This window comes from Felis catus, chromosome D1, assembly GCF_018350175.1.
Source record: "Felis catus isolate Fca126 chromosome D1, F.catus_Fca126_mat1.0, whole genome shotgun sequence".
Lineage (NCBI taxonomy): Eukaryota > Metazoa > Chordata > Mammalia > Carnivora > Felidae > Felis > Felis catus.
The window spans coordinates 108,854,529-108,865,108 of NC_058377.1; positions in this window are offsets into that span (position 1 = coordinate 108,854,529).

Consider the following 10,580-nt stretch of genomic DNA (forward strand, 5'->3'; position numbering starts at 1 on the left):
GGTTTGTTCTCAGTTTTTAAGAGTCTCTTATGCTTTGGCTCTCTTCCACTCTAACCTCTTTTTTTTTTTCCTTCCCCTCCCCCATGGGTTTCTGTTAAGTTTCTCAGGATCCAGATAAGAGTGAAACCATATGGTATCTGTCTTTCCCTGTGTGGCTTATTTCACTTAGCATAACACTCTCCAGTTCCATCCATGTTGCTACAAAGGGCCATATTTCATTCTTTCTCATTGCCACGTAGTACTCCATTATGTATATAAACCACAATTTCTTTATCCATTCATCAGTTGATGGACATTTAGGCTCTTTCCATAATTTGGCTATTGTTGAGAGTGCAAAGCAGCATTATTTTTGAACTTCATGTGCCCTGTGATGGACAGTCTCTAAGCAGCCTGAGAAACCACTAGAGGTCGTTCAGCCTCTGGCAACGCACAGTGGAACTGTGTTCATCCAGGAATCTTGCCTGAGTTTTCAAGGTGAGCTCAGGAAATGTTGATCATTTGTGAACACTGGGTTGCCTGGACAGGAAGAGGTGAAGACTGATGCCATTAGCCCTGGCCCTCCTGAATTACTGCTCCCAACCTCCCCTTATGCACAGATGACTGACTTACAGGAGCAGATAAGCTTTTTGGTGTGATAGAAAATCAGAGGGGAGCCTGGGTGGCTCAGTCGGTTAAGCGTCCGACTTCAGCTCAGGTCATGATCTCACAGTGAGTTTGAGCCCCGCGTTGGGCTCTGTGCTGAAAGCTCAGAGCCTGGAGCCTGCTTCGGATTCTGTGTTTCCCTCTCTCTCTGACCGTCCCCTGTTCATGCTCTGTGTCTCTCTGTCTCAAAAATAAATAAACATTAAAAGAAAATCAGAGGAAATCTTCCTTCTAAATAAATAATTTTTACACACTCTGACTCAGTTGCTTCCCTGCCACTTTGCTGTTGACGTACGCACTGTAAAACGTGAATTATGCAGGTTAGAAGTGAATTTTAGCTTGATTTCACATTTTTGCAAGTTTCTTGTTTAGTGACTTATTATGCCCTACTATTGTGTATCTTATTAGCATTTGTGTTTTACAAATATGTCTAATGGTCCAGTGTGGTGATTTTTTTATCATGAGGTATGAAATGAAAGAGAAGTTTAGGACTATGGACAAATCTGGTAGTGTTAGTAGTAAAGAATTACAATGTACAAAGGCAGCAATGGCTTCAGCAATATTGAGAAGAACTTAACCACAAATTACAGCCATTTGACAAGTAAATGAGCTCATTGTTATCAATTAGTATCTCAAAGCAAACAGTAAAGGCTTTTATTTTAAAGGTCACATACAGTAAAAAGGCTCAAAGAGCAAGTTGTTTGGTAGCAGAACTTACTGCTTAGAAAAGAGAACTTAATGCCAGCACATGAAATTAGTCAGTGAAATACTAGCACATGATACCAAATGAAAGTTGATGTACCGATGATGTCACATGATGCTGAAAAGCTGTTTGTTTGTTTGTTTGTTTGTTTGTTTGTTTGTTTGTTAATAAATTGAAAAATAAGGGTGCCTGGCTGGCCCAGTCAGAAGAGCATGCGACTCTTGATCTCCGGGTTGTGAGTTGGAGCCCCATGTTGGGTGCACCTGGGTGGCTCAGTCAGTTGAGCATCTGACTCTTGATTTCAGCTTAGGTCATGGTCCCAGGGTCATGGGATCAAGCCCTGTGTCAGGCTCTGTGCTGAGCGTGAAGCCTGCTTGGGATTTTCTCTCTCTCCCTCTCTCTCTGTCCCTCCCTGCTTTCTCTCTCAAAATAAATAAACATTTAACAAACAAACAAACTGAAAAAAAACCCAGGTATTTGTCTAGGCTGACAAGTCCATGATTTCACCTATAAATGCTATGCTATATAGTACATGTAAGATTTGTAAGGGATGGCGATAATCAAGAGAATTTTCTGTGCTGCGAACAGCTTTGACAAACAAAGAAATAAACAGCCAAGCTACATTTAGCATTTTCTTCATATATGGACTCAAATGGTCTGTCTTAGAGAGACTGTCTTAGTGTTTGAACTGATGGTATTCCCATCAAGGATTTGCTCCATAAGACTTTTCACTGCTCTTGTTAAAACAAAACACAACCCAAACCCAGCAAACAAAAGCTTGGTGTTGTCATACCTATTGCTTTCTTCACTGAGAGACGCTGGTGTAAAGAACTCTGGGAAGGAAAATCAGTGGTGCTGCAAAATGGTTCACTGTATTAAACAAAGACCATTTTACTTGAGAGTGTTTAAAAAAACTGTGATATGATCCAGAATTCTACTTCTGCGTATGTACCAAAGAATCGAAAGCAGGGACTTGAACCTGTACCTGAAAACCCATGTTCACAGCAGCATTACGCACAGTAGCCAAAGGTGGAAACAACAGAAATGTCCATGGACAGATGGGTGGATAAACAAAATGTGGTATGCACATGTAATGGAATGGTAGTCAACCTTAAAGAGGAAGGAACTGTGGACACCTGCTACAACACTGATGAACCCAGAAGACGGTAAGCTAAGTGAAATAAACCAGACACAAAAGGACAAATATTGTACCCTTCCACTTGAATGAGGTACCCGGAATAGGCAAATTCAGAGGCAGAAAGTTGAAGAGTGGTTATCAGGGGCTAGAGGGGGAGGATAAAGGGGAATTATTATTAAAAAGGCTACTTTCCCTTTGGGAAGATGAAAAGTGGGGATGAAGAGTGATGATGGTTACACAACATTGTGAGCGTACTCAACACCCCTAAATTGTGCACTTAAACATGTTTCACTGGTAAATTTTGTTACACGTATTTTACCATGGTAACATTTTTTTAATTTTAAAAGTTAAAAACAAAAAAAAAACCCTGTAAAATCTGGGAAAAAGAGCACAGAAAATCTCCCGTCACATGTAGAAATCTGGTGGCTTCACACTTTGTACATGGGTCCATCAGGAAAGCACTCATTTGGTCGGGGAAAGCTGCTGAATGAATCTACAAGATGGGTTATCTTATCTAATTGGTGAGGACTCCTCCAATTAGATTGCCTCCTAATAGGAATTTACATGGGACACAAATGTCTTCCCATTCTGTGAGCATTTTAAGAAGCCATCCATACACCTGTCTCCCAGAACATCAAGTTATCAAGTTCTCAGTTGTGTTTTTTCCAAGTCTCTGCAAATGGCCAGCCCATCATACACGGCTCATGAGTGCCTATAAGTCTGCACCTCGGGCCCTCTTTCCTTCCCACACAAAGTGGATAGCATCTGCATTGCCCAACGTTCTGCCCACTGGGAGGCAGACATTCTGCCCACCACTTTTCAGGGCCGCCCGTGAATGGGGTTGTGGTGAAACAGCTGACCACTTCCGGCTGTCACTAGCCTACTGTGCAGAGCCTTCTGTAAAGCAGGCTTGTACTTTTCCTTCATCCCCTTGAAGCCTTTGAGTATAAACCAAGGGAAAGGAAGGGAAACAGTAGAAGGAGGTGCCATGGGAGTCTGAACCACCTGCTCATGTGGTTCATTTGTGCCTTCTGGATCTGCTCGGGCCCAGGATCATATACACCGCTTCAACTTCTAGTGGGATGCAACTGTGAAAATCCAGTTTCATGAGTCTGTGGGCCAGATGACACCCGCAGAACATTTGGGTTCCAGATCAGGCATTCAGTCTTTACCGAGTCCCAGTAGCAAGCCAGAAGCTGCCTTTTAGAATGTAGAATAGTCATTAGTGGAGGATAGCATGGCCAACATTCCAAAGGTCTTAGCTGCGATGCTCCCATTTGGGGCTTCGCGTGGGTCTCCGCGTGGCATCTATGGCCGACACCTAAGCTGGGCAGCTTGCATCACAGCCCGGACTTTTGAAGAGCCTTTCTTCGATCCAAACCAAACATTGTCGGATGTGCAGGTTACCTACTAAATGAGTCAGAGCAGCATGCCCAAATATGATACGTGCGGGCTCCAAAACCCAGAAGGCGCACATCATGCATTGCTCCTTGCTCCTCTTTCTTCATGATGCATAGGGGAAAGGGCAGCCACTGGGGTCTCTCTTAAAGACATAGGCAACATGTTCCAGACCTCTGGACCCTTAGGAACTTTCCTGATGTGCCAGGTCCTCGAACTTCCACAGGGTTTATCTCGGGCACACATATGTCTAAGACACACAAGGTGTACCTTACTCTTTCCTACTCTCAGCATCCAGTTAACATACGGTGTCAACTGAGTTTATCAGCATGGTGTTCTCAAGACCGTCAGAGTCCCTCTGGACCTTGCGGTTTGTGGGAGGATGGCCTAAGCCACCAGGGTCAAGACAGTAAGATACTGTTATAACAGACACTGATGTGGCAGATACTGTTAGCCCTGCTATGGACACGCAAACTCATTTTCCATACTCACGGGAATCTAAAAGAAAGCATTTCCTTTCTTATATATTTGCTTTCATATACCAGTTGTTGGCGTTTATATTGATTTTCTGCAATAAAAATATCAAATGTAGGGGCGCCTGGGTGGCTTAGTCGGTTGAGCGTCCGACTTTGGCTCAGGTCGTGATCTCGCGGTTCGCGGATTTGAGCCCCGCGTTGGGCTCTGTGCTGACAGCTCGGAGCCTAGAGTCCGCTTCAGACTCTGTGCCTCCCTCTCTCTCTGCCCCTTCCCCGCTTGTGCTCTGTCTCTCTCTCTCTCTCTCTCAAAATTAAATAAACATTAAAAATTTTTTTAAAGCTGTCAAATGTAGAATTGCAGCTGTGATTAACATTGCCACATCATTAAGTTTGCTTTTCTCCTGTCAAATAGGTAAGTGACTTGTCTGTCTCAAGTCACTAATAGTGGCCCTGATCTCTGCACTTTCTCCAGCTTTGGTACTGTTTTTGGTTTATAACTTCTCAGGGCTGGGAAAACAATTCCAGGGGTTTCCTTTTGCCCCGCCCCCACTTTTTTTTTTTTTTTTTTTACTATAATAGCTCACACTAGAGCAGCAGGAAACCATTGAAAGATTCTGCCAGCTACTGAGCATTAATATCACAACAAATTCTGGGATGGGGGAAATAACTACAGCACAAATCTGAGGGCCTTAGGAATGTGGCCTTTAACCTCTAAAGGCCTCCAGTGCTAATTGGTCTCCATGGGTAATAATATTTGAATTAACATCTGAAACTACAGTGAATTTGTACAGTGCCATTGTAGTGAATCTGGAACTATGTTTCCCAGACTTCTCTTCCCTGCATAGTCCTGACTTAGTGTGGCCCACTAAGTGGGGCCATCAAATGTCAAGTGACATTTGATGCAAGATTTGGAAAGTGGAAGTGAAACAGGAGCTGTATCCTTTTTCCACTAGGAAGGTTGGTGTGGGGGCACCAGACATAATTTGCAACTCATCCGCAATGACCCTTATCATTTAGGGGGTCACCTTGTTGACGTGGGGCAGCATGGTCTACAGCTCCTCTGGCTTATGCCAGATCCTCCTTCAACTTCTGTCACTTAAAAAAAAAATTCATGTTTCTTTTTGAGAGAGAGAGAGAGAGAGACAGAGCATGAGTAGGGGAGGGACAGAGAGAGAGAGGGAGACACAGAATCTGAAGCAGGCTCCAGGCTCTGAGCTGTCAGCACAGAGCCCTATGCGGGGTTCGAACTCATGAACCACGAGATCATGGCCGGAGCTAAAGTTGGATGCTTAACTGACCGAGCCACCCAGGTGCCCCATCTTCTGTCACTTCTGGTGCAACTATGGCTTCCTGACAGAGTGCCATCTTCTCCTGTAGGTCACCTGAATCATCAAAGTTGGAAGCTTACACGCAGAGAGGAACTGATGTGGGTTCTGGTCTATCCTGTGGGTCTAGCTCAGCCTCACAAGTGCCAGTTTGTTCTTACTGCCCCCACCTTACATTCATCTCAACTGCCTGCCTACCATCTTTTGGCTCCAGTTCCAGATAAAAAGACACCAGTCTTATATAATCAGCTCTCACAAGTATGTAGGGTCTCATCCTTCTAAGACATCTTCATTGTATATAATCACTCCCAGTAATTCTGTTTCTCTGATAAAATCCTGGCTGATAGAAAGTATCCCTTTTAAAAGTAATTTTGAAAAAGTCATTTTAAAAGAAACACAAACTGGGGCACCTGGGTGGCTCAGTCGGCTAAGCGTCTGACTCTTGGTTTTGGCTCAGGTCATGATCTTGCCATTGGTGGGTTCGAGTCCTGCATCGGGCTCTGCACTGACAGCGTGGAACCTGCTTGGGATTCTCTCTCTCTCCCTCCCTCTCTCTGCACCTCCCCTGCTTGCTTGCTTTGTTTCTCAAAACAAATAAATAAATAAGCATTTTTAAAAAAAGATACACAAACTGCCATTTTCTTTGTTAGAAGAAACTTTAAGTTCAGTCCACGTCTCTTGTCCCTTTGTAAACAAAGGTAAGTAAATCAATGTCTCTGTAGATATCTTATTTTAACAAAGCACTTTGGACAGGTTTTGTTTTGGTTTGCTTCTTAGCAGTGCTGCATGAACACAGAATCAGGAACAGCTCCTTTGCTTGAGGAAAGAGGGGAAGGTAGTGTGATAGATTGAATGTAAAAATCGCCCCCTCCTTCTATCCATAAGGCCCCTTGAAATGGGACTCTACACCATGTATTTCCCCACCCCTTAAATCTGGACTGGTCTTGTGACTTACTTTGGCCAATCAAATATGGCAGAAGTGATAGAGTGTCTCTTACAAGCCTCAGGACAGTTTTGTTTTTCTCTTGCTTTCTTGAACCCACACTTGGACAATGAGAACATGTCCAGGCTCATCTGCTAAAGATAAGAGAGACCATATAGAGCACAGCTGAATCATCTTGGTTGAGGCCATTCTACAGATCTCAGCAACCATGCCAGCTGGCCATGGACTGTGAGTGAGCACAGTTGAGGTCAATCAAGCCCAGCCCAGATCACCAGTACCACCCAGATGAACAATAATCTAATGAATAATAAGTCTTTTAAAACCTTTATGTTTTGGAGTGGTTTGTTACACAGCACATTGCTAACTGATACAGGAGCGTGGGAAAAGGGACATGTTAAAAGAATGGGTAGGAACTCTCCAGGTGGATCAAAAGAGAAAAAGCATTGTGGTCAAAGGGGAGATCATGTGCAAAGAATGGAGGTAGGAATAGGCCCATCAGATTTTAGGCAGTGGTGTGGTGGTAAATGTTTAACACCATCTCTCCATGTTCAGTTCTGATGTGAATACTGGTTGATATTTTTGTTGTTGTTAATGAGAAACAAACTTTTTCCACGGAAGACAAAATAGTAAACATCTTAGACTTTGGGGGTCAGAGAGGCGCTATAGCCACTACACAGCTCTGCTATTGTTGTACAAAACAACCACAGAATAATAGGTACATGAATGAGTGTAGTTGTGTTTCAATAAAACTTTATTTACAAAAATAGGTGATGGGCCAGATTCAGCTTGTAGTTTCCTGAACTCTGGTCTAGGTGACCAACAAAACAATAAATCAACTTGATTTGTAGTGTTTGTTGACTTGTAGTGTAATTATTCCTACCATGGCTGATTTTATACTGCCAGTATAACATTTGGAAGAAATGTGCAGTAAGTAACACATCATTCTACCACCAGGCAGATAAGCTAGACATAGATAACCTTAAAAACATAAGCAATAGTAAAATACAGCAAACTAACTAGAAGGTAGTGGGTTGTCAGTATTTATTAATTTTGCTCTTTAAAAACCCAATTTAGGGGCGCCTGGGTGGCGCAGTCGGTTAAGCATCCGACTTCAGCCAGGTCACCATCTCGCGGTCCGTGAGTTTGAGCCCCGCGTCAGGCTCTGGGCTGTTGGCTCGGAGCCTGGAGCCTGTTTCCGATTCTGTGTCTCCCTCTCTCTCTGCCCCTCCCCCGTTCATGCTCTGTCTCTCTCTGTCCCAAAAATAAATAAAAACGTTGAAAAAAAAAAAACAAACCCAATTTGATGATAAGTCTGTAGAATTTAATAATTTAATTTAAATATTTTATTTTGGGGGGACACCTGGGTGGCTCATTTGGTTAAGTGCCCTACTCTTGATTTAGGCTCAGGTCATGACCTCACCATTGTAAGATCGAGCCCTGTTGATCTCAGCAGATTACTTTTTTAAAGTAATCTCTATGCCCAATGTGGGGCTCGAGCTCACAACCCACAACCCCAAGGTCAATAGTCATAGGCTCTACTGACTGAGCCAGCCAGGCACCCCTAATAATTTAATTTTAGTCTTTAATGTAATTTTATTGTGTTCAAAAACTGGCTGACAAAATTCAGCTTTCAAGAGCCAGTAAGAGTCAGACTTGGCATACCATTGCATTCAGAGAATGGTGTATAATCCGATGTGGCTGGAACATGATGGGGGTAGAGGAGCAATGGGAGATATAGCTGAAAGGTTTTTGGGTAGGGGGATCAGACTAGGCTGGGCCCTGTGGGCTGGTAAGGAAGGCAGTGTTTCAGATGGGGGAGTGATAAGATCAGGTTGCTTTAAGAAGGATCACTCTGGATACAGAGAGGAGACTGTGTTTGCTGTGAGAAGCCTGAGGCAAGTAGGTCACTTAGGAGGCCATTGACATAACCATAGAGAAACTGATGGCTTGGACCAAGGCAGGTGTTGTGGGGAAGGAGATGTGGGTAGATGCTAGCTATACAGGAGTCAGAATCTGTAGGATGTGGTGACAGGTGGTATGGGGGAAAGTGGGAGGAAGACGCTAAGGAGACCCCAAGGACTGAGACTTGAGCATGTGCTTGAATGGACCGCCAGTCCCTGAAACTGAGAGCACTGGAGATGCTGGTTTGAGCAGAAGGTGAGATGTCTGGTTTTGAACATAATGCATTTGATGAATCTGGGGAACACTGAGGAGGGGAGTTCTAGGCTGGACTCAAACTTGGGATGGAAGACCCAGGATCCTGCCTCTTGTGGCTCCAGCTCATGGGATGGTCCCCACTCTATCTCTGCCCTGGCTCTAGGCCACCTCTGGAAGCCACATGTCCACTCTGGGACTCAGTCTTCCCTTTTTTTTTAATTTGAGAGAGAGAGAGAGAGAGAGAGAGAGAGAGAGAGAGAGAGAGAGCAAGCAGTGGAGAGGGGCAGAGGGAGGGAGAGAGAAAATCTTAAGCAGATCCACACTCAGTGTGGTGACTGATGCAGGGCTCAGTCCCATGACCTGAAATCATGACCTGAGCCAAAATCAAGAGTTGGATGCTCAAACGACTGAGTCTTTCCATTTGTAATGGGGTATTAGGCTCGGACTCCTGCTCCCCTGTTGCTTGAGTGTTGGGAAAATCCTATGAGATTTGTATGGCAGTGGAGAGTGGGGATGGAGGAGGCTGGTCTCATCCTGTCCTTTGCCCACCTGAAGGTGCAGGGGGATCTTTTGGAGAGGAGAGGAATGGCCAGCCTGGGCCCTCAGATTCCTGTAGCCGTTCTGGGTCGGAGGAGCAAATGTCAGGTCTCTGAGATTGAGAATGGAAATGTCATGCTCACCTCCCTCCCCCACAAGGCCTCTCCTTCTCCCATCCTTCCTCTCATCTGGGTGCCCCCTGGGGGCTGCCCCTCTCCTCAGGTGCACAGCCCTGTAGTCCCCCTCTGCTTCTCTGGCACAGCCTGAGAAGCTGCCCAATCATGTTGGCAGGTTGCCACCTTCACCTCAGGCACCCAAAGCGCTTGGGCCCTCTACGTCTGTCTCCCACTCAAGCCTGCTCTCAGGAGGCTTCTACAAGGAGGCTCTTGAATAGAGCCAGCTGGGACTCCTGAGTGTGTGTTTGATGGGGTGGGACAATGGATTCCAGTGACAGGGTGGTGCTTGGGAGTTCAAGCCCTCTGGGTTCTGTCCTGGTTCAGCCTCTCCTGGTCCAGTGAGCCTGGACACCACACCTTTTTGTACCTCGGTTTCCCCTCTGTGAAAGGGGGATAAGAATAACACCTCTTTCCCAGGGTTGGTGGAAGGATCAAATGAGTGAAAAACACATAGGCACAGAGAAGAGCACCCAGCCCATTGTAAGTGCTCAGGAAAGTTAGTTGGTGTCCCTGTTCTTAGCCATGTCCCTCTTCTCAGTAGCATTTGCAACTGGAGACCCAGTTTCTCCTGCCTGTTTCAGTGACTCCTCTCCATCTACAACAGAGGTCCCCACCTGTGTGCTGCTGTGCCAGCTAGGAAGGGACTGCAGATGGCGAGAGATCATGACCCCTCTGCTCTGGGGACAGTCCGGCCTCCCTTGAAGCTCATCTCAGCCATTCCATTCACTCCAGAGTCCCACATGGGACAATCCAAACTTCTAAGCAGGACATTCAGGGCCTTTCGTAAGTTGGTGCTGGTGTGCCTTTCTCACCGGGGAGCCCAGCACTCCCTGGCTCACAAAGGCCCCAGCTTTCTTACACCCAGTGCACGTGTGTGGTTCTCTGCGGGTAGCTGCTTCCACACCTGTCCCAGACCTTATTGTGAGCTCCTTGAGGCAGCGACCACATTTCGCCCACTGCCCAGCCCTGGAAACGTGTAGAGTGGACACAGAGTGGGTAGTACCACATGCGTGTTGATGGAAGAAGCCTCTTTGCAAGGCATTGGGACCCAGGGGCTGTTCCCTGTAGCTGAAGCTGGAGATGTT